Source organism: Peromyscus leucopus, chromosome 3 (genome assembly GCF_004664715.2).
Source record: "Peromyscus leucopus breed LL Stock chromosome 3, UCI_PerLeu_2.1, whole genome shotgun sequence".
NCBI lineage: Eukaryota > Metazoa > Chordata > Mammalia > Rodentia > Cricetidae > Peromyscus > Peromyscus leucopus.
The window spans coordinates 126,677,865-126,700,955 of NC_051065.1; the positions used below are offsets into that span (position 1 = coordinate 126,677,865).

The 23,091-nt window shown below is 41.8% G+C and overlaps 1 protein-coding gene across 14 annotated transcripts in view; it reads right to left on the bottom strand.

Moving 5' to 3' along the window:
• Positions 1-23,091, bottom strand: part of Ppfibp1 (PPFIA binding protein 1) — a 152,190-nt gene that overhangs the window by 92,940 nt on the left and 36,159 nt on the right. For 11 of the 14 annotated variants that reach the window (XM_037203976.1, XM_037203974.1, XM_028891648.2 and 8 more), the window contains exon 2: positions 13,101-13,180. The exons of 2 other annotated variants lie outside the window; for them this stretch is intronic. The gene's annotated coding sequence lies outside the window, so the exon portion shown is untranslated. Of the gene's footprint in view, positions 1-12,670; positions 12,798-13,100; positions 13,181-23,091 lie in introns of all 14 variants that reach the window. One more of the 14 variants, XM_037203973.1, reaches the window with a different exon arrangement.

Here is a 23,091-nt window from a genome sequence, read left to right on the forward strand (position 1 = left end):
ATGGTCAGCTTTCAGAAGAAACAAAGTCCCCATCAGATAACACTGCTGAATGAACGAGCCCATCTTCAGCCAATGGGTGCAAAAGCCCTTGGATAAATTCCCTAGAAGATGATTAGCCTAGATCAAGAAGTCCCCTTGCTAAACAATTTCCATCTTACCCTATCTTTCAAACGAACCTCGTGGATTTAATGCCATTTTATTTCAGTATAATACACTTGATAAAGAAACTACTTCTGAGACACTTAGGGCATTTCTCCAGTTTTGAGGCTTTGGAGAGAAAACTAATCTCATTAACATTCTCTGTTCAGAAGGGAATCAGAATGGTGATCAACTTGTATTCTCATCTACCTCAGTATCCACATTTTAAGCTTAAAAAAAAACCTCTTCTAAAATAAAAAGAGCAGACACACACACACACACACACACACACACACACACACCTATAAAACTTTCCCATAAGCCTACTCTCACAGAAGAAGAGATAGCACGCCAGGTGTCCCAGTGGTTAGTTATATCTGCTTAGTCTTTGGGGTCTTAGTTTTCCCAAATAGGGTATGGGATGAGAAACACTTTTTATCAGTAAAGAGGCACCAGAACTTCCATTTGTATCATATTGCAACATAGAAATTTCATTCACATAAGAATCAGAAATAGACACTAAAGTCACTGGGCAAAGGGCTGTCAGGGAAGAGGATACACGAGTGGTCCAAGAGTCACCCTCAAGTGGAAAACCACCTAGCCAACATCATACACCTTCAAGAGAAGCAGTGTAGACTGCCCTGCAATGTTAAACCTGAATCTCACTACAAGAACAGCAACAGTCAAATGAATCTTAGGTTACAGAAAGTTCTACTAGACAACTTTGGAAGTAAACATCTATTTGTGTGTGTGTGTGTGTGTGTGTGTGTGTGTGTGTGTGTGTGTATTTAATTTTTAATTTAAAAAGGCAGAAAGACATGACAGGTCATAATGGAGACTACAGAGACATGAAGGCCAACTGCTATTCGCAATCTCTGACTGAATCCTTGATCAAATCCACAAAGATAAACAAAACTTAGGTAGAAGGTGTTTTCATAACATCTAGGAAAAACCTAAATGTAGACAGTATATAATATGATTGAGTAGTTGTATTAATCAGGGTTCTCTAGAGGAACAGAACTTATAGGGTGAATTGTATTTATTCTCTAATATATATAATGAATGGATTACAGGCTGTGGTCCAGCTAATCCAACAATGGCTGTCTACCAATGGAAGGTCCAAGAATCCAGTAGTTGGTCAGCCCACAAGACTGGATATCTCAGCTGGTCTTCAGTATATACTGGAATCCTAAAGAAGTAGGCTCTAATGCTGGTGAAGGAATGGACTTGCCAGCAAGAGCAAGAGAAGCAGCAAAGAGCAAGCTTCCTTCTTCCATGCCCCACCTCACAAAGATCTGGATTAAAGGTGGATCTTCCTACCTCAAAAGATTCAGATTAAAATGGGTCTTGCCACTTCAGATGATTTAATTAAGAAAATAATCCCTCACAGGTGTACTGAACTGCATGGGTTTTAGTTAATTCCAGATGTAGTCAAGTTGACAACCAAAATAGCCATCATAGTAGTTATCAACAGATGACATGATTGAATTTTTATTGTATAGTAACATTAAGTCTACATAAGAGAATACCTTTGATTCTTTAAAAATAAGAAAATAAGAAAGCAAAGACCAGGAAAACATAAAGAAAAATAAACTGTAAGTAGGGAATCTAGCTTTCTCCTTCTAACATAACATTTTCATGACACAATATCTTAGCCACATACACATTTAAAACTAATATTTAAAGTACTGGAACAAGGTATTAACTTGCTGAAGCTATATAAATGGGGCAGCTCTTTAGACTCCCTCATTCATTCTGGGCCCTGTCTTAGATTCCTTGGCTCCAAGGAATTTCCAGTCTCATGCAAGTTAGGGGATATCCAGTTTGTAATTGTAGCATACAAGCTGGTCTAGTTGAGCGCAGAAGATCATCAAAGCATTCTCCTAAAACAAGATCCTAGCTTACTTAGCTTTGTTAAGATTAGAAGAATAATTTTTGCTAATTAGAGGCAAGTTCCCTGCCTTTTCAATGACTTCAAATTTCAAGGACTTGCCATCTGGTCTACCTTGGAAAGTATTCACTGTATGTATATCTGTCCCTCACCAGGAACAGCCTGGTGTTCAGGTCTAAGAGTTCCCATAGATTGTTTGGACGTTTCCTTTTTTTCTGGGAAGTACAACATCAAAAGCAGAGGCCAAGTCCTTAGATAGGGAACTGTGTACACTGGGGACTGCACAGCTAAAGCTTAGGGCTTATCTTAAACAAATGTACACACCAGCATACACAGAATACTCTGCAAGCAGCTTAGAACACCCAGAAACTAATCCCAAGTTAGAGAATAGAGTGAATAGAGTTATTAAGACTTGCTGTGAATTCTGAGGAAGTTACTTGACATCTCTGTGCTTTCTATTTTTTCATCTATAAGCTGTAACACTAAAAGCACTGACCTTAAAAAAAGAAGCTGTAATGAGTACTTAGTCTAAGTACTAACAGCACATATATTTACAGAGTTTAGAAGCTGCTAACTGCTGTCACATAATACCCTTATTCTAAGAAATCTGTCACATCTACTGGTGGCCAGAGAAGAAAATTCCAGTAAAATGGCACCTTGTTTCTCCACAGTCCTTCCCAGTACACCTTGTTGTTATGGTCTCAGACCTGTGGCCAGAGCCTCGCAGCACATGTTTCTATGAGCTCCTGCCTCAGGGCCTTGGCTCATGCTACTTCCTCTGTCAGGAACTGCCCTTAACTTTGCCTCATCTTCAGTCCATTTTGCTTCTCTGTTCTCCAAATGTATCCTTCAAGGCTCAGGCTAAATTCAAGTTATGCTACAGAACAGAGCAGGTTTGGGGCACAATCCCACCTCCCTTATGTCTTTAAAGCATTTGTTTTTGTCAATGCACATTTTACCCTTTCTTGTAGGAATCAGAACAGAAACACATGTCCATGTTTTTCTCTCCAACAGACAAAGGCTCTGTGTTCTGCTTATCTCTGCATGCTCCAAAGCCCCTGACCCAGTTTCTCATACAGAGGCTCCATGATAAACCTTTGGTGAAATGAATGGTTAATCTGCAGGAAACAATTTAAGTAAGATAAGATCTGGGATGGAATGTCATTTCCTTTCACAACCTTTAGCTAGCTTCTAGGGGGGATTGCATCTGTGCCTCAACCATATGACCTGTATAACTGGACTATTGGGGGAGGGTGATTCATGCCCAACAACTGGGGTCACTTTACTCACATGTCTTACTAACATTTTGCAACCCAAAACTACTATTCTAGGTTGGGGGAGGTGGGGTATATGGCCATCACTGATTGCCCACATGTATATCCAGGTTATGGAGGCTCTGCCTTTTAGTTCAGGTTTGCCCTCATGCTGTGAAATTCCCTTCCCAAGGTGTATCCTGAAGTTGTTCACACTGGTGTGCTTTTCATTGAAGATTTTACTATTTCAAAGCACCAAGTTTGGTGCTGAAAGGCTGCCTGATATCCCTAAGTCAAGAAAGTTGAGAAACCAAGGGGACAAACAATATGTGTTTTAGCCGAGCTTTGTGCAGGCTTGTGTCAGAATGCACTTGGCCGTGTACTCAATGTTAATGATTCAACTATTAAATAGTGTCTAAACAGAAACACATAAAACAAGGTTAAGTACTAACTGGTTGACAAAAATGCTGTGACCAGAGGCTGGCAGGAAATTAACTCTGTAGTTCCTCTAGGAAAAATACCAAGTTAGTTCTGGTTCATGCCAGCCTTAAAGAGAATAACTTCCTGAGGTGACAAAAGACAAGAACCACTCATTACATCCGGTCTGGAGAGCAGAACCTCACCTCCTGAGATTAGGCCAGGCCACAGACTGAGAAACAACACCCAGCCCTCACTCACAGCCTTCAAAGGAGAGCTTGCTGTTTTCCAGGCCATATGGCCAAGGGTGCTGTGGGCTGGGGGTGTGCTGTTTTCTCTTGTGAGAAGGCTCATGACTGGAGGCCTGCCACTCCTATCATTTCCTGCTTGGTGCTCTGGTGTCAACTTTGCCCAACCTCAGGGAGGCCCAATGTGAGTGAGAGGCCACTGATAAAACCAATACAGAACACAGTAAAGACCCAGCTTGTCACAAATGCACCATCCTAGCAGTATCTACCATTCTGCTTGAGACCCTGGCATGTATCCCAAGCTCCACAGAATAAACATAGTCATTAAAATAATTGGCCAAGGAGCTAAAGAGAACTCAGGTTCAGTCCCTAACATCCACAGGGTAGCTCACAACCATCTGTAACTCCAGTTCCGGGGTATCCAAAACCTTCATCTGACCTACATGGCACATATATGGTATGCATACTTATATACACACAGGCAAAACACACATACACATGAAATAAAAATAAATCTTTAAAAAAAATTAAAAAGATAATTGGTCAAGCAGGCAACATGGTATAAACTTGTAATCCCAGCAAAGAAGGAAGCTGAGGATGGAAATTTGTAAGTTTGAGGCCAGCCTGGGCTACACAGTGAGTCTCTGTCTCAAAAGCCAAAAAATAAAAGACCTCAGCTGAGGTTTTTGTGCCAGTCATTGACACATATGCTACTTCTTAGATGATATTATTATACTAATAGTTTCATTACTTATGTATATAATTTTTAATATACAATTTTTTCCTTTGCTGCTGGGGACCAAACTGATGGCCTTGAGCATGCCAGGTAAACTTTCTACATCTGGGCTGCACACACACAGCCCAGTAACAGGATGATGTTGTCATTTTGAGACAGTGTCTTATTATATAAGCCAGTCTGACCCCATACTCACTATCCTCCTGCCTCAGCCTTCCAAGTATTGATTACAGGTGTGTACTACCATGCCTGGCTCCTCTACTACTATTTTTTGCTTGTTGAGAAAGTCCAGATGCATTCCAGTTGCCCATGGCTATGTTTGCCTGGCTCATCCTATAAACTTCCCTCTGTCTCAGAGTATGAGGATCTACCTGTCTTATAGCTCAAGGCATACTTCCATCCATGAGTCACTGATAATTGCATTTTTGCACAGTCCTGGATCTGAGTATTTGTTGAATCCTTTGGCACCTTCTGTCTTTGGTAGCCAGTTCTTACACAATGGATTTTCTTAGGACAATTCAAAGTCTCACCTGTCTGAGCAAACAATACATTGTACAATTTTCCAAAACTTATAAATAATAAGGCAATTCAAATTCCACCAAGTTATCAAAAACCTTCAAGAATGCTTCAGAAGCCACATGACCCTAGGTCAGAGCTAACCTCCTCTAGTAGGAAACAACTTAAACACCAAGGCACAGGAAGCTGGCTTTCTTGCTTCAGGAATCCCATGGTCAGGACCAGAGGCATTAGTGGAGTGGTTCTGCCCCATGTCCTAGCTCTTCTCAAATTCTAATGCTTATTTGTTGAACAAAACTGGCATCCACATGCAGAACTGTTGAAAAGCTTCCAAGCAAGCTGACAGGCCAAGGCAAAGAGAAGGAACAGCTAATCAAAGAACAAGAGTAAAAAAAGTTAGGTCCAAAGTAAATATAGTACGAAATGCCCAGAATAGCCCAGAAAGACAGCTGATGACCTTTTCTCTAAAATCTAAATATCACAGTGTCAAAAGCCCTAACTATCTAAGGCTGAGCCAGAATTACTACCACAGGGAGGAGTAAAGTAAAAACCACATAAACAAGCAAATCTGACAATTTGCATTTTGGTACAAGTGTAAACGAGGAGGACATTATTGTACTATAGTTAGCCAGGAATTATACACCACCACCTCAAAGCTGCCATAATATCTACAGAGATACCGCCTACGACTTGCTACTACTTAGAGCCTCCTGGTGCTGTGATAGTGGTTCTGAACCACCACAACCCCTCAACACTGAAGCTCTGGGGTTTTATCAAAAAAGGCTCATGGGCACCAAAAGAACAGTGTAGACCCAGGGGAGAGAGTCTCCATCCTTTGATCACAATGCACAGACCCTTGAACTGCTACTAAACCCCTTACATCTACCTCCTAGTTTTCTACTTCTGAAGCAATGGACCGCCCTGGCTCATTGAAACCCTCAAAGGAAGGAAGAAATGAAGGAAGGAAGAAGAGAGGGAGAGAGTGAAAAGGAAATTCACAACTAGTAGCCATTAAATAGAAAGTATGGTCTTCTAATTGAGTAAATAAATGCATGAAGACCTGAGAGGAAAGTTCTCTCTCCCTCCTTCTCTCTTTCTCTCTCCCCCCTTTCTCCCTCCCTCTCTCCTTCTCTCCCCAACTCTCAGTTTGTTAAACATGCAAGCTGTTTTTTTCTCTGTCTGCAGTAATACTCTAGCACACTTGTCTCATACAGACAAAAAAGGAATTCCCAATCACTGTTGAAATGTCCTAAGAAACTGAAGATCTAGAAAAGATTCCTACTGCTTTGGCAAGATAAGCATATAGCACTTGAATTTCTCAAACTCTTGCCACACCCACAAGTGTTTACTTGAAAAGGTAAAAAGACCAACTAAATTTCCATTTGATTATAAAGAGGAGCCTCGGTGTCTGGTAGGCAAGATCTTAGGTACGGAAAATCTTCTGAGTCACACCATGAGAAGTTTCCTGTTCTGACCAGGAAAACACCAGGCAGAGCACTGTGACCAATGTTCAGGTGGCGCTGCCATCCCAATAGCACAGGTGACATCTCCTTGTATGGGCCCTCAACTGGCTCTGGCTTTAGCATTTTCTTTTCAGATTCTAGAACACCTGTGTAGACTTTACCAATGGATTATCCCCAATCCAAAAATCTATAATCACAAATGCTCCAAAATCCAAAATTTAGCCACTTTCAAGAAGTTTTAGGTATTGGAACACTTGAGATTTCAGATTAAGGATGTTCAATCTTTACTTTTGTTTTTTGCTGTTGTTGTTGCTTATTTGTTTATTTTAGGTTTTGTTGGTGGTGGTTTGGTAAAATGCACTTAAATTAGGTATGCTTGGTCCACACAAAGCAGTCAGGAGATAGGAACTTCAACTCCAAAGAACAAAGAGATAAAGACTGTAAGGACTATGAAGAAAAGGATACAAAGAACAGAGTCATGGGGTGTGCTTTCCTTGGGGGAGTGACACATTTCAGAGGCTACACATTGCCTGTTTATAGCAAAGTTCTACATAGAGACACAGGAAGGTAGGTCTATGTGGGTGGAAATCATCCAATCCTAGAACCTTTCTTGAACCAATGAAGAGATGGTATAGGTAGACAGGGCCTACCTCATTCTTGGGAACACATGGTTCCAGCCATCCCCAAAAGTATACCCAGGTACAATAGGCCACAACTGTCCTCAAGAAAGCAAGAACCAGTGTCATGGAGGAGAGACTAAGGCATTAATTATGCTCTTAGGCAAATAAATGATACTGCATCAATATCCAAGCTGCAAGAATGCCTCCCAGGCCAAACGGACAAATGCTACAGGGTTTCAGTGCTTCCCTGTGCTGATCCTGCTGTCAGGCTCAGACAGCCATGTGATTACGTGAAAACACGATCTAATACTTATTTGTACATTTTTTAATTCCATGTAATCTAATATTTCAATTTAATTTTTTCTGGAGATGGGGACAAGCTATGTAGTCCAATATAGCCTCAAAAACAGAATCCTCCTGTCTCAACCTCCCAAGTGCTAGGATGCCAGACATGCTACACCTACCCCTTAATGCTAATATTTAATTTTATTTTGGGGATTTGTTGTTGTTATTGTTGTCTGAGACAGGGTGGCTCTATGAAGCTCTGGCTGTTCTGGAACATGACATGTTGACTAGGCTAAGTAACTCACAGAGATTCACCTGCCTCTGCCTCCCAAGTGCTAGGATTGGGACATGCATCACTACACCAGGCAATGCTGGTATTTTAAATAATGCTCTTAAATACTTGCTTCTAGCTGGGTGGTGGTGGCACACGTCTTTAATTCCTGCATTTGAGAGGCAGAGACAGGTGGATCTCTGTGAGATCAAGGCCAGCCTGGTCTACAGAGTGAGTTCTAGGGTAGCCAGAACTACTTCACAGAGAAACCCTGTCTCAAAAAACAAAAAACAACAAAAATACTTACTTCTTTAATATTTAAACAACAAAACAAACTCAATATTTATATGGAACATTCTTAACTGTGTGACTACAATGTGGGCACTGAAAATTTAAAAACAGACATAAGCCTTCCAGCCATGACAACCCCCCAAAAAACATGCCTCTCACAAAGGACCTCCTTCATCCTTCAGCACAAGAGGAAAGGAAACACAAGAAGAGCCTCTGCAGAAACCTGAGTCTTACTTCATGGATGTGAAATCCCAAGATGCAATAAAATCACCATGATTGTTGACCCTGCACAAATGGTAGACCTATATGTTAACTGTTTACTGTCTTCTGTCAGCCTACAGAAAGATGTTCCTTCAGGAGAACACATACTAAAAGCAACCACCCCAATAAACACATTCTGGACATTAAATAAATAAGTACAAAGAACATAAACCTAAGTGTAGCTTTGATAATCCAACCACACCATACATGGATATGCAATGACTTTTATATCCATTATTTAATTCAGACAAAAATATACACACCCTTTAATGAACAAAGCACATGTGTTGGAGCTGGCTAAAGTAATATCAGTGTGAAATGGACTTACTCATAGAGCCATGCATCACTTACAGTCTATTGGCGAACACAAGTTGTAACATAGGACCACCCTCTCCCTAACAGTCACAAGAACTTCTGATCCTGGACAGGCATGAGAGAAAAGCTAACATCAAGAAAAACAAATGTACACACAACTCAGTGTTACATCTAATGGGGTCACATACTCCTCCTGTGCTTCTGTCTCAATCTAAACCAAATTCTGCTGTGGATATCGCTCTGTATAAATAAACACTGATTGGCCAGTAGCCAGACAGGAAGTATAGGCAAGAATAACAGAGAGGAAAATTGAGGAAACAGGAAGACAGAGAGGGAGACTGCCTGGAGCCACCTCCAGGACAAGCAAGATGTAAGGTACCATTAAGCCAAGAGCCATGTGGCAAAGTATAGATTAATAGAAATGGGCTAAATATAAGAGTAAGAGCTAGACAATGATAGGCCTGAGCTAATGGCCAAGCAGTTTAAATAATGTAAGAGTCTGTGTGTTTATTTTATAAGTGGGCTCTGGGACTGGCGGGACTTAGAGGGAGCTGGAGAGAAATTCTCCAGTTATAAAATTACTGGTTTCTATATAGGAAGAAATGGAGGCCACACAGTAGAGAAGTGAGAGCTGGAGTTAGAGGCTCACAATCACTGCTCCTTCTGACTCAAGTACCTTGACAAGTTCCCTTCTCACACTAGGATAGTTTGTTAGATCATGAACTCATCAGGGGAACAATCATACTTCACATGTGCCACAGCTCTGACAGAGGTGGATGCCGCTGACTATGGCTGGCTGAAAAGACACCTCAGACTGGCTATGGTCTGCAGAGTCAGTCACTCTCTGAGACCCTCACCAAAACCCTAACCCATCAAGACACTACAAAATGTCCAGCAAGAGTTAAGAGTGTGATGCCTTAAATGACAATGTGCAAAATGATCCTGCTTCCCCCTCTGAATTCAGCTCCAATGGACTCTTGAGCCAATACAAGTAAACAAGTGAGTGTATTCCTGATAATACAAAATTAACTTCACTATTTGAGCCACTCAGTCCCAACCACGTGGATCTGAGCCCAACACTGGGCGCCACTTATTACGATCAACCCACACGAGTCTATTAAATGGGTAACAGAATTTATTAAGATATGAATTGAGGAAATACACTCACGATTACAGAACGGAGTAGACAGCTGAAGATGTCCTCTGATCTGACCAGGATTAAATCCACTTCTCAGGCAGGAGCAGAGAGAAGGGGCATGTGACCCCTCTCCAACTCCTTATAAGAGGTCACATACAACGGCAGGAAGCACCGCCTCCTTTGGGCCATATAGCCCAAGGTCATGGGCAGAGCAAACACCACTACAAACAAGTAAAGTCTTCAATGTGGACCCTGTTGAGTGACACACCAAGGACACAGGGAAAAGTGTTTCCCTACATCTTTCCTCTGCAGCTTAAGGTTTTAGATAGCATTCTACATGCTTAGTCTCATAATTTTTAAAGATGAAAATTACTACATTGTATTAGCTAGTCAGTTGACATTAGTAACAAGAGTGAGAGCGCACCACGGATACTGGCCACGGTGGCAGTGTGCACACTGGGGACACTTCAGCACCAAGCTGGAACAGTAAATTTATGGGGCATGATAATATCCCCATTTCACTGCTGAGGAGGCCAACCAAGGGGTCACGGGACAAGAAAAAGTGGAGCTGAGATCTGAAGGCAGAACCCCCTCAAAACAAAGCTCTATAGCTCACATTGGTTATGAAAACTACATCCCCTAGTTCAGTAATTTCATTCAGTTACTTCCTGGCTGAAGATTCATACTTTAGAGACTGTGTTTCAAAGCTTTCTAAAGACAAAATACAGACCTTGTAAGCTGGTTCAGAATGTACTTTCAAAGCTCCTTCTGAGCTCTAGCCTGCTGCATCAGATCCATTTTCATTTACTCACCTCCCTCATCAGGTCTTACACACCAAGTCTCATTCTGGGATGTCACTTTCCCAGACTCTTGATCTGGTGTGCAGAGTATTGTGATAGTTTCCAGGGCAGTCCTGATACATCTCTCTCTAGAATCTCTTTTTCCTCTGCAATCCCTTTTTTGCCATACAGACAAAATGTGTCTGTGCCAAGGGACCAGCACATACACACCAGAGAGGACTTCTACCTGGCTATGCCCCAGAAGACCAATGAAAACATCTCTTCCTGCTAAATATGATGTCAAAGCATCGCAGGGAAGTAAGGCATATCACTTGGCCACCAAAAGTCAACACCCTTGCTTCCAGAGAAGTCTAGTTTCACATCACTCCACAGAACCTAAATTGCTGAGTGGTCCCTGAATGACAATCTATGTCAAAAGATAGGCATAGAAATAATTACAAGGTCAAAACTGAATATTGGGCCTTGAAAGATCATGTTACAGAGAGTTAAGGGAAGACTGTCCATGGATCTCTGTAGCCTTGAGATAGCTAACCTCATGGGGTTTGAAGTTTCACACATAGAGGAAAGAAGAGCACACATCCTCACAAATAGTTTAGCAGTTAAGAGTACATACTGCTCTTGCAGAAAACCTGAGTTGGATATCCAGTACCCATATTAGAAGGCTCACAACAACTTGTATCTCTAACTCTAGGGAATCCAACACCCCCTTCCAACCACCATAGGCACTGTACACACATGTACATACTTCTCCTCGCCCATAAATATACACAAAATGAAAATGAAAAATAAGGAGCTGGAGAGATGGCTGAGCAGTTAAGAGCACTGACTGCTTTTCCAGAGGACCCAGGTTTGATTCCTAGAACCCACATGTTGGTTTACAACTATCTATACGCCCAGGTCCAGGGATCCAATACTCTCTTCTGGCTTCCCCAGACACCAGGATCTCAAATTGTGGACAGACATACATGCAGGCAAAACACTCATACACACAAAATAAAATCTTTTTAAAAAGTCATATGTAGGGGGGCTGGAGAGATGGCTCAGAGGTTAAGAGTACTGGCTGCTCTTTCAGAGGTCCTGAGTTCAATTCCCAGCACCCACATGGTGGCTCACAACCATCTGTAATGAGATCTGGTGCCCTCTTCTGGTCATACATGCTGTATACAAAATAAATAAATCTTAAAAAAAAAAAAAAGTCATATGTATATACAGCATTAAAAAACAAACTGAATACAACCCAAGTGCCCTGCAACTACATAATTAGATACCACCAGAGAAAGAAATCAAGAAGGTAAACCACATTTAATAACAAGAAAATTTCACATACACACTGAGCCAAGTGAGCCACACACATAGGAATATACACTGCAGGATTCTAGTCACAGATTTTAAAGGCAAGTAAAACTACCCAAAGACACCAGAAGTCAGGACACAGTTATTCTTGGGAATGCAAGGGCAGGAGACCCGCAGCACCAGTGATTGTTAACGGAGATGCTGCTCACTCAAATGGGTTCACCTGTGACATCGTGAGGACACGTGCTTGGTCTCTGTGCATGTGTGAAACTTCAAGCCCTCGGGAGGTCAGCTTCTCAAGGCCACAGAGATCCAGGGACAGTCACCTCTTAACTCTAACACAGAATAATGTTTCTCTTTCCTTCCTCCCTCCCTCCCTCTCTTCCTTCCTGTCAGGGTTTAAAAGGAGCAGAATCACATTTCTATTAAGATCACAACCCAGAAGACACCAGTGTCCTGCCACCACCATGACAGGAATGGCATTCTATCACTACTGAGCATATGGCAGTCAAAGAGAGATGATAGTGCTATGTCCACATTCACCATCCAGATAACTGACAGTACACTCTGACCCTCAGCATCCTCCCTTCTCTTAGCCACTGAAATATCTACTACTTACTAGTCACTAACTACCTGGTGATGAGGTAACAGAGATAGAGAAGTGTTTGGCATAAGGTAAAATTAAAGGAGAAGAACTTACAAAGTAAGTTGAAACAAGTCAATCCAATGCTTACCACCTAGCAGAAGTTCAGCAACAGTATTACCACTTGGCAAGAGGAATGGGGAGAAAGGAGGCCAGTAAGCCACATGAAAACGCTTCCTCAGCTTGCGGGGTCACCGAAGGGTCAACAAGCCTCACTCCTGTGGACAAGTCAACACAGGGCATGAAGGCAAAGGGCAACAAAGCACCAGAGAAGGAAGAAGGTGGTGCCTTTGATATGCTACCAGGCCTGTGTTTTCCTGCTGGATACCAGATGAAGACTGGCTCGCTGACAGCGGGGAGACATGTCTAAGCCTGCACAGCCCATTTTTGTCATGCTGCTCTTAGAGTTTAGAAGCCTGTAAGAAGGGGGTGTGCTGTGAGTTCTGGGATGTGATGTGTAGACTGCTAACTACAGGTATAAAGACGTCAGAAATGAACATCTATGGAGTAAGCCTACTCACTTTAAAAAAATGGATTCAACGCTGATTTTTCTCAGCTCTTCTAATCTTGCATGTCCTTAGCAAACTGATCCATAGAGGTTCTGTATTGAAAAGAAATAAAAATCATGTTAAAACAAATTTCAAATCATAGCACAGCAGAAAAAAAGGGCTTAGATGGTAAACCGTTATATAAACAAAGCACATCAAGCTAATACCACAGGAGCTATTAAAAAACAAGAAAATCTGTATGAAGACTGTGAAAACCATCACCATTCATTTTTATAACCAAAGTACTCAGCACTATGTTAGTTACAATACATACATTTGTTAGTCTTTATCTGCCCAGCTATTGGTTCCAGGACTCCCTGCTAGATACCAGAATCTCAGGATGCTCAGGTCCCTTATATAAAAGGGTCCAGAATTTGTGTATGGTCCAAGCTCACCGTTCTGTATATGTCAAATCATGTCTAGGTTATCTATAATGCTTATTACTGTGTAAACATTATGTAAGCTGTTGTACTGTTTAGAACACAGCCTCTGAAACCATAGGTTGATACCTGATATAGGATCACATAACTGAATGTAGAGTCATGAAAAATGTGGCAGCAATAAAACGTTTCAGAATGCACAATGATCAAAAGCCAATTCAAATTCAAACGTAACAAATTTAAGTGTTTCTGGCAGTTCATGCATGCTGTGTGACCTCAACAATGAATGCACAGCTCACTCTTTGAGCCAAACATGCCCTCACACTATGGCATACCTGTAAGCATGGATTGAGACACCTCAGCTCAGATTCAGGATTTTTTTAATAAAATCAATTTATTCTAATTAACATACACACAAACCCATGGCTGGTTTAAGGAAGCCACTCAAGCACATGCCCACCTTCAAACTCTATGCATCTCAGTGAACTTCTACAGAATTAGAATGGCCAGTCCAAAGCCATGGAGTTTAGGGTTTTACACTTTCACTGTTAATTACACACTTATTTACTTAATATAAATTAAGAATAAATTTTAGGTCAAGAAAGCAGTTTGGAAACACAAGCACCTTGATGTAATTCACTTTTCTGTCTTCCTCTGTGTATGTTTTGTTGATGTAGTTCAACAGTCTTTTACAATAAAAAGTTTCCTTTAAAAGATTAAAGTTGCCGGTCAGTGGTGGAGCACACCTTTAATCCCAGCACTCGGGAGACAGAGCCAGGCAGATCTCTGTGAGTTCGAGGCCAGCCTGGTCTACAGAGTGAGTTCCAGGACAGGTACCAAAACTACACAGAGAAATCCTGTCTAGAAAAAAAAAAAAAAAAAAAAGATTAAAGTTTAAAAAGACTATTGTATGTTATGAACCAAAGAGATTTTGCCACACATACAAAGCTCTCTGTTCTTGTAGAAGCATAATGGCGGCCGGGCGGTGGTGGTGCACGCCTTTAATCCCAGCACTCGGGAGGCAGAGCCAGGCGGATCTCTGTGAGTTCGAGGCCAGCCTGGGCTACCAAGTGAGCTCCAGGAAAAGGCCCAAAGCTACACAGAGAAACCCTGTCTCGAAAAACAAAACAAAAAAAAAAAAAAAAGAAATCACTCAAGATAAAAAAAAAAAAAAAAAAAAGAAGCATAATGGCTTAGTTATGAAAACAAAGACCTTAATATCTTCTTACCACCATTCCTCAGCACAGAAGTAGCAAATTAGTATCTTTAGATTGTATTGTGCTAGAATGTTTGGTTTTTTTAAATTTCTGTTTGAATTGCTTGCTTTTCATTTTTTAACTGTTAAAATAAATTTTGATAGGATTAGAACACAATTTTCAAGTTTTTCTTAAATAGCTCTAAACATACTTCCACTGTTTTATTTCATACATTTATGCATAGTAGCATTCTCAGCACTGAAGATTATAAAGTCATAATATTCTCGAGAAACAGAAACAGAAGGGTCACAAGTTCAATGCCAGCCTGTGCTACTTCACAAGGTTCAGGCATCCTGGGATGAGTGAGATCATCTCTGAAAATAAAATACTAATCAACTGAAAATGTTAAGGTGCTCAATGTCCTACAATGTCAAATATTCAGCCATCCATTTTTAATCATTAATATACACAAAGAATCTCTTTGAAACGAATTTTTGATTTTTTTTTAATTCCTCAACAGTAGACACTTGACTTGTATACCTACTTTATGCGCCTATATCGCAGGTCATGCAAAACTTTCTCAGGTGGAAATAGGTGACACGTGGGAAGTTTAAGAAGCCCTGATTTAGGGAGTAATGGCAAGAGGGAAATTCATACAGGCTGGCGACAGATGTAATCACCTCAAATACGTTCTATCCAATCCTGCTGAATCCACTTGGTTGAGTCCTACAGATATGGAGTCAGATGTACATAGGTGTCAAGGTAAAAAGAACCAAGAGATGCCTGCAAGTGAAGGCTTCCTTTCCAAGAAGAACAGAGTGGACAACACGTGACAACATGCAAGTCTTAAGACTTGCCCTCCAAATACTCTTTTAAATACTGCATACATAAGGAAAACAAATCACTCCCATTAGTGTGTATGGGAACAACAGCCCCCACAAGACACACGCTGACACAGTAGCCTCAGGGTCCAAATCCAGCAGGGAAGCCAAAATCGGCTCCAGCTGAAGGTATTTATCTATGTACTCTTTTCCTTGGCTCCTCCTCTTCATAAGAGCTCCAAAGGAACAGGTATTTAACACTGAAACAGAACGCTTTGCTGGCACGGACATTTTAGGCATGAATGGAGGTGTAGATGGTCTTTAAGGAATTTCTCACACCCCATAAAGTCACATCAGGAAAGCATCTGTCTGTTTTGCTTTTCCAAAAGTTAGCTTCATAGACACACTTTATAGACACACATAGACAATTGCTTTCAGATTAAGCTGCACTCCAAAATTGAAGTTTACCTGATAACCATTTTTCTCTTTTTAAAATGTTTATATTTATTTATTGAGTGTGTGTGTGTGTGTGTGTGTGTGTGTGTGTGTGTGTGTGTGTGTGTGTGTAGGCCAGAAGATGTCGTCAGATCCCCTGGAGCTGGAGTTCTAGGAGGTTGTGAACTGCCTGAGGTGGGTTGTAGGAACCTAAGGAGTCCTCTGCAACAGTGGTTTGAACTCTTACCCACTGAAACGTCTCAGCCCCAGTAAATCACTTTCAGAGTGACCTTCTCGAGTGCCCAGCTGACAGGTGCTTCTGAGAACAGAGGCAGGGGCCAGCAGCTGTGTGACGGTGCGCAGAACAATTTTACCTTCATATATATATAGTTAGTTATAGTTATAGTTAAACTCCTTCCACAACTTAGTTAAAAGTGACTTATTGGGAGCCGGGCGGTGGTGGCCCACGCCTTTAATCCCAGCACTTGGGAGGCAGAGCCAGGCGGATCTCTGTGAGTTCGAGGCCAGCCTGGTCTCCAAAGCGAGTTCCAGGAAAGGCGCAAAGCAACACAGAGAAACCCTGTCTCGAAAAACAAAAAAAAAAAAAAAACCAAAAAAAAAAAAGTGACTTATTGAGTGGCTTATGAGAAGACTGAAAAAAATCAGTGTAAATTGTTGTAGAAATTTGATCCATTTAGCCAATGGTATTGGGGTGACTAGCCCTTATGGGCGTGGTCTTCTCTGGGTACATGACCAGAGAAGAATTGAGGAGGAGGGTGCACTTTCTTGGACATGGAAGGTTTCCTGACTTATAATTACAATAACTGCTAAGTGCAGAAACCCCTTTAAAGGGAAGAAGCAATAAAAGCAAACAATAATGACCATTTCAACCAGTATGAAAAACCCAATGAGCCAACACACCCAGAGGACTGAAACACAAGATCTAATCTCCTCCAGTCCTCTCTCTCCTTTTTAAAAGAATGGCACTGGGGAATGAACCAGGGCCCCAGCTCATACTAGGCCAACACTCCACACTGAGCTGCAGCCTCAGCCCCAACCACCATCTCTAACGGATCCTTTCCGGGAAAGTATGAGCTCCAGCCTGGACCCCAGAACCCAAGACAGCCCAGGGCTAGACCGGCTCACTCTTTCTACTCAGCCTATCATTGCTGGCTACAAGAAAACAAGCAGAAGGCCTCCAAAACTGGGGGGGGGGGGCTTTTTCCTTTATAACTTACTCAGTCTCAAGTATTTTATTACAATACCACAAAAATGCATGATGGGAAAACCAGGGGGGCTGTGACAAAGAATAAGACATAATGAGTTCCCTAAGTCAATCACTTCCTGGGTCCCACCACCACACCAGTGACCTCTCTGCTGGACATAAGGCAAGGGTTCTGACAGAATTCTTTGAAGACAAGAAATAGATACCCATGTTCTATAACACCCACTTTAAACCATCAAAAATGTAAACGGGGCCACAAGAAAGCTAAGCACAGCCTGAACGTGCTCCTGAGAACTTCTCTCTGGATTACTAGGAACAGTGGTTTTCTAATCTGGCCCTCAGCACAAAGCTCTGATTATCTCACCCAAGCAGGACTGAATACATAAAAACATTGATAAACACTAATCATTAGGTTTTTGAGTCTTCATCGTAGGCCCTGTTTCCCTGAGTCAAAGATGGTCTTTGTTATGTAGTCTCAATGGAATGCAGTGGACGTTAGTCACTTCCTCAGAAACAGACCCAGACTATAAATACAAACTCAGCAACACAGTCAGCCACTCACAGAAAGGCCCACTGGCAACTTTAATTTAAAAACAAGAGCTCACTATTAAACTGAAAAATAAGAAATAAAAAAATCCAAACCCATATAAACAGCATGCCTAGAAGAAAAACCCTCAGTGTGCCAACAAGCACAAATACAAACAGCTTTTTATTTGCCTCACAAACCCTTTCTATATAGAGATTATAGAAAAAAACAGTCTGTATTTGTGTCCATCGAATAAAACAAACCCTGATCCTTTCTACAACCTCAGGTTCAAATTCGAATAAAATGCTCCCAGCCTTTAAATAAGTGACTTCTGTGTCACCCTCAAAAGGACACATTCACGACTGCTCCAAAGTCTGGCCATCCTGAGAGCCACATGCTAAGTGAAGCTACTATTGTAACCGTATTTCAAGCTCCAGGGTGGATGGAATCAGACACGACTAAAGTGTCCAGGGCAAGGGTGTGTTCATAACCAAACATGGCTTGACACCTATTTTGGTAAATAAAATTTTGCTTGGAATACAATTATGTCCATGGGTCTACATACTGTCCATAGTTGCTGCCTGCAAGATGAAATGCCAGAACTGAATGATACCAACAGAGACTGTAAGATCCCCAGAGTATAAGCTGTTTAATATCTGGCCCTTTAAGAAAAGGAATACCAATCCTAGCTCAGTGGCACTGCCTGACATCTTCCTAACCCATTTAACCTTTGGCTGCTTTATCAACATCATTTATGATACACTAATTACTAATATTTACTGGGAAAGTAAATGCCAGATACTGAGAGCTTTATCTTTAGTAAATAGAAAAAAAAAAGTCAATTAGACAAAAACTTCATGTGGGAGGTAAATTAGATCAAGAACTGGGGCAGAAGGATTAAGTAACCTGCCCAAGGTTGAGTGGTGAACAAGTCAGGATCAGAACCCAGGTAACCCAGCTGCACAGCTCATATTCTTAATCTCTATGCTATAATGACATTAATCTAAGGTTAGACAAGCCATATAAAATACAACCAAATCTCAAAAGGCATATTAGTTCTAAGTGTTACATCAATACAATAAAGTGTCCCTCTTAGTTGGATATTTAAAATAATATAAGTGGGACTTCCCGGCAGGTTTAAGTCCTTTCTGACGCTATGGTCAGACCTAATCTTCAGGTCTTAGGACATAAAAGCTACCACAGTCTTTACTGTCACAAGTAGTCAAAGAATCAAGCTAACTGACCAACGTGGACCTTAGCATGCGAGCACTCTCCAGGAAGCCCAGACATTTTCCAGATTTGTACCCATCTGGCTGTACCATTCCTGTGAGGCTTCCACCTGGGAGAGGTGGAGCAAACACTGACAGAAATCATCAAAACCCATTCCTCATGACCCATCCGTGCACAGGAAGAAGCCCTCTTACTGAATCATCCCCACGCTTCCTGCCTTCTCTGGGATTTCTGGAGGAAATGTGTCATCTCCATGTGACCTAGTGCCCTTTTGTCCTGAAAAGAGGTTGGTGAGGCTCCAAATAACTGGAGGGAATTTGAGAAGCTCCTCCCCCTCCACTCCCTCCACTCCCTCCACTCCCTCCACTCCCTCCACCTGCACATCCCTGGTTCCTCTGCAGGCAGAGTTGTGCTCAGTCTCCAGCTCCAGTTTTAAGTGCTGTAGAATGAAGCCCAAGGTGTAGAGTTTGAACCCGGTTCCGGCTTTTGGACCTCACTTCTTGTTTCTGGTCTCACACACCTTCGATGCCCTGCTTTTCCTGTAGCCTGTCACATCTGTTCCTTCCTGTGAGGCAAGGCTCGTTCTGCAGCTTTCACTGGATACCATTTTCTCACCTCACACTAAGCACAGTGTCTGCACTCAAGCCTGTGTAGTGTTAACGAGTGTTTCTTTCCTAAAGATCCTTACAACAGAGGAGGAGGTGGGTAACAGACTAAACCAAAGCTATACACGAGAGGATCAAGATTTCACAGACTACTGACTAGCAAACTGAGAGAGTTACCTAGACTGAACCTTAAAGAAAGGGGTGGGGACTGAATGGTTGTTTCTAAAGGTGGAAGAGCAACACACAGGATAAAGATTTATGTCACAGATTCCAGAGCAAAGACAGCCCTGAGTCCAAAATCCTGGAAACCTGCGGCTCTAACAGTGTGTGTAGGAATTCAGATCAAATACACTAGGCTGGTGTCTAACCCAGTTCAAACCACACTGGGAGTGGGTTCTTAAGTCTTGTGTAAATCACAACACCTTGCATCTGCTCTCAGTGCGAATGGCAGTGATTCTTTCTCCCATCCATTCTCTAGGAGATTTACTCACACACTGACTTCGCACTCTAAATATTCCCATAGTCTATATGATTCTCAGGAAGATTTTGTTAGCAGGCTGTAGATTTTCTCAGAAAGACCACTTGGCATTTTCAAACTTTGGTTCAGGGTCCTCGGCAAGCAGTGCTAAGTTGAGCTGCGAAGCAAATTTCAGTCACAAACTGGCACTGTGTGGCTAGTTACATGGGGACCCTCCGGGGCTCTGTGACTAGTTACATGGGGGCCCCTCCGGGGCTCTGTGACTAGTTACATGGGGACCCCTCCCAAGCAATGGGGCTGTGTGGCTAGTTACATGCACGTCTCTCCCAAGTAACAATATAACATCTCTGTATTCCAACATAGCTTTGTTTCCTGCCTATCTAGTAACTTTTAAGAGCAGACTTAAAAACTATTTCTTCATAGGACATCAGAAAACCAATAACAAAAGCTAGCAATGAAACTGAAGAGCAAGTGGAGCAGTACAAGAAAATCATGGTCCCTAGCTTCAAAAACAAACAAAAAAACAAAAACATTTGAACTAGAGAGAGCTCAGCAGTTAAGAACTCTGGCTGCTCTTCCAGAGGACCTGGGTTCAATTCTCAGCACCCATATAGCAACTTGCAACTATCTGTAACACCCTCTTCTGGCCTCTGTGGACACTGCACACAAGTGGTGCACAGACACATAAAAGCAAACAGCCATACACATAAAATAAATAATTTTAAAAACCACAACACTGAAGAGAGGAGGAAATAGGATGTTCAGATGTTATAGTGCATGTTTAAGTCTGAAGCTAGATAAAGGACGTGGATTCTTCCCTCTGGCTTTTAAGGGGCTCAGTGTACAGGTTCTTGTATGTCACTATAGTACAAGCACTGAGCTTTAAAACCAGGGGAATAGCGCTGGGCATGGTGGCGCACACCTTTAATCCTAGCACTAGAAGGCGAAGGCAAGCAGATCTCTGTGAGTTTGAGGCCAGTCTGGTCTACATAGAGAGTTCCAGGACAGCCAGAGCTACACAGAGAAACCCTGTCTCATATAGATAGATGATTGTTAGATAGATAGATAGATAGATAGATAGATAGATAGATAGATAGATAGATAGATAAAGATACATACATACATACATAAATACATTCAGGAGAATAAATAACCTGACAGCAATATCTGAGGTCCTCGGTTAACCCACTTCTCCTGCTAAATTAACAGTCCCTATAGTCCCTATGGTTTCCCAAAGATTCCAGAGTATTTGCATTTGCCCTGGGTACATAAAAAAAAAAGCCCACATGTTTTTAAATCATCATGCTGCTTCTTAATCATTTGTGTTTGTGGGGAGAAGACTTTCCAAGACACTGCCACCTACACCCAAGACATTCTGCAGAGTAAGCTCTTATGCTGTGGGATATCTTTCTGTATGCTGTGAATATGTGTGGCCCCCATTAGATAATAAATAAAGCTGCTTTGGCCTATGGCAAGAAAGCTTACAGCCAGGCAGGAAATGCAAGCAGAGATCCTGAGAGAAGGGCAGAATCAAGAGAGATGCCAAAGGAGCAACAAGATGCCAGCAGACCAGTAACGCCACGGCCACATGACAACATAGATTAATAGGAATGGATTAATTTAAGATGAAAGAGCTAGCTAGCAAGAAGCTGAAGCCATAGGTCATACAGTTTGTAATTGATATAAGCCTCTGAGTAATTATTTTATAAGTGACTGCAGGACCTCAGGTGAGAGAGATTCATCTAGACCACACTTCCAGCTACATTCTTTCACCAAATCATTAGTTAACTTGTTTCTGCAAACATGACTCACAAAATATGAAGTTAAAACACTCAGGTCCTTAGGCACTATGACGTTCACATAGCTAACGCATTAGTAAAGTCAGTGACCTCAGCTCACTACTATGTAACACTCACCATGTCAGGAGAACTCCACAAACCAGCAGACCAATCCCAGTGAGGTCCCACAGGTCTGGAAAGGGGCAGCCTGTTCCGAATGTCATTGCTGCTGACCCAACAAACAGTCCAGACACCTCCCTCAAATCCTGCTTCCATGAAAGCATGTACATTTTGTAAACCTCAAGAGACTCCATCACAATTCTAAGGAGGATATAGGCTAAAACATTTCCTACTCAAGTGCCCCAATTATTAATTAAGGAAATAACAAAATACATGGGATGAGTTACAAGCCACCTCTAACATGAAAGCCTTTACCACCAAAAACGGTTAGCCCACTTTTTGAAACCATACCAATCAAGGCCAACACCAAAGCTCTTCTCACCTTCTCCATCTCTCTACCTCTTCATTTTAGCACAAGACAAATTATTAAATGCTTGTACAGTACAGTAAATTGAAAACTGGCAAAGGTTACCAAAAGTCTTAAATATGTAATAATCTTGACTCACATAAAGCTTAAAGTTGGACAAATGATGAAGATGGGTGCATATATTTTTCACAATGATGTTATTTATATGAAAAGATGGAAAGAATTTATATGTAAAACCTATCCATTAATTTTGGTTTGGTTTTTTTTTAACAAAAGGTCTCACATAGGCCAGGCTAGCCTCAAACTCATTATGTATTGGTAGTTGACCTTGAACTCTTGATCTTTCCTCTTCAGCCTCCCAAGTGCTGGGATTATGGGTGTAAATCCTAGGTCTTACTTGCAGGCCACCTCTTAGGAGATTAGACAGGTCCAGGGGAGTTATCAACAGTTCAGGACACAGAAGGTAGATGAGTTACACACCTCTTCTTGTCATATAAACAAGGGAGGAATCATGTGCTTTGTCTCACAGTTTTGGGTGTCAGTCCATCATGTCAGGGAAGGAGTACAGCTCATTTCATGGTGGCCAGGAAGGAGCCCTCAGGGCAGGATAAGTAGTCCAAGGAATCTATTTCCTCCAACAGGCCTTCCCTTCTACTTTCCACAAAGCAGTCACCCTCCCAGCTGGCCTTGAGCCAGTTATGTGCCCAGGTGTAGGAGCACACGAGCTGTTATTGCTGTAATTTCACCAGACTGACTCCACAAAGCAGAAGCATGACTTAAAGGAACCAGGATCAGAAATACAC